Below are 2000 nucleotides of genomic sequence, written 5' to 3' on the forward strand. Positions count from 1 at the left end.
ACACATACATAGCAAAATTTGTATGAAATGAAAAGATTTCCATGTCCTGTCAGTTTCGCTATGTGTGTGCTAGACTAACTTCCTGTTTTGAATACACATACTCGCATGACAACATGACTTTCAAATGAGGGGTATTTTCATTAGCATGTCAACATGCTCGTGTAAACAACATAATATTTTTTTCATAATACCTACATGAACATATCAGTATGACCAAATAGGAATATGAGCAATGTGAGACTTGAGGTCATATTTTTGAGCATCCACAGACATCTCTAATCAATTTCCTCTCTGACACAAAATCTTTTGTACTCGGCAAGAACTCTCCCATCTCAGTCTTGTTCCTTACTTCTCTTTCTTACTTCAAATAAAAGTTTTATGGCACTTGCAACACAAATATAGGCAATATAAGTCTGGAAGTTAAGATGTTACTTGAGAGTAACATACAAAGAAAAGGAGGAAGAGAGATAAGGACGACAGATGTTCGATCTATGACAGAAGAAACAAACCAAACCTGAACGCCCACCAACCACCCTCTTAGTAGCCTTGTTCAGACTGAGCAAGTTTTCTCTTGTTCTCATAAACGTATAAAAAAAAGTAAGTCCCATTCAAGTTAAAAGATATTGAGGATTTTCTGTATCCCGTATCATTTACAAAATCTTTGTGGTTTGACTTGCCATCACCTGCCCATCTGAACCATGAGGAAGGTTGGAGGGCACAATTGGTAGGACTGACTTCCTCATCATCCCTCTCTTGGTTCTGTCCGATTTTCTCTTCCCATGGCGCTCGCATGACCTTATGCAGTTGCGAGCCCCGAAAAACTCTACTAAACTAAGCTTCTTTTCCCCAAGTTCTGAATCTGAATGGCCATGGCCACAACTGTGTTTCTATGTGCCTTTCTTCTTTCACCTTTGAGCAACACTCGTAGAGTCGTAGTACACGAAACAAGCAACGCGCCTCCTGTCGTACAGCTCACAACATAAGTAACACACCTCATATTACCCAGCTCACAACATAAGTAACACACCTCATATTACACAGCTCACAACATAAGTAACACACCTCATATTACACAGCTCACAACATAAGTAACACACCTCATATTACACAGCTCACAACATAAGTAACACACCTCATATTACACAGCTCACAACTTTAAAGTGACACACCTACTCCCACAGCACAGCTCACAGCATGAGCAACGCACTTCTTCATATTCATACAGCTAATAACATACGCAATACGTGTCTTCGTATTCGTACAACTTGCAACATAAGCAACACACATCTTCATTCATACAGCTCACAACATAAACATCACACCTCTTTATAAACTCACAACATAAGCTATACACCTCTTTATTCTTACAATTCACAACATAAGCAACACGCGTCTTTATTCATACAATTCACAACATAAGCAACACGCGTCTTTATTCATACAATTCACAACATAAGCAACACACGTCTTTATTCATACAATTCACAACATAAAGCAACACACGTCTTCATTCATACAATTCACTAGATAAGTAACATATCTCCTCTTACACTACAGCAAAAACCATAAACAACTCACTTTCTCATACAGTACATAACATAATCTCATCTCATCTTATTAATTAAAGTGAACTATGGTACTGTACTCTTTAAGTCAAACTTCCTGAATAACAAAATTTCTAAAGAAAAACGTAATGGTTGAAATCAGTACCTTTCATTCTCGGCATCAGTGACGCTTCTACCATCTCAAGCAAGTACTGTGGCTTCAAATTATGTAAAATTAGAAACTTGGAAACAAATAAACAGGTCTGTTATTTAATTAGCAGGTCTCTTTGAGAAGTAAGCACCCTCTGCTGTAAAGACATGATAAGTACAAGGTACAACTTAGTACAAGTCAAAGACGGAAAAACTTGACTGAGTTTGATTTCACGCACCACAACTGGATAAGATGTAATTGATCAAACCAATGAAATTTTTAGTCATAGCAGATTTTAAGCAGGG

The 2000-nt window shown here is 37.6% G+C and overlaps 1 long non-coding RNA gene across 1 annotated transcript in view; it reads right to left on the reverse strand.

Moving 5' to 3' along the window:
* Positions 1–1963, reverse strand: part of LOC106013727 — a 3633-nt gene extending 1670 nt beyond the window's left edge. Inside the window, exon 1 of the long non-coding RNA XR_001185418.2 lies at positions 1133–1963. This is a non-coding gene — a long non-coding RNA (uncharacterized LOC106013727). The remainder of the gene's footprint in view (positions 1–1132) is intronic.
* Positions 1964–2000: the final 37 nt, after the last annotated feature.

The sequence above is a fragment of the Aplysia californica genome, unplaced genomic scaffold (assembly GCF_000002075.1).
Source record: "Aplysia californica isolate F4 #8 unplaced genomic scaffold, AplCal3.0 scaffold01182, whole genome shotgun sequence".
NCBI classification, from domain to species: Eukaryota; Metazoa; Mollusca; class Gastropoda; order Aplysiida; family Aplysiidae; genus Aplysia; species Aplysia californica.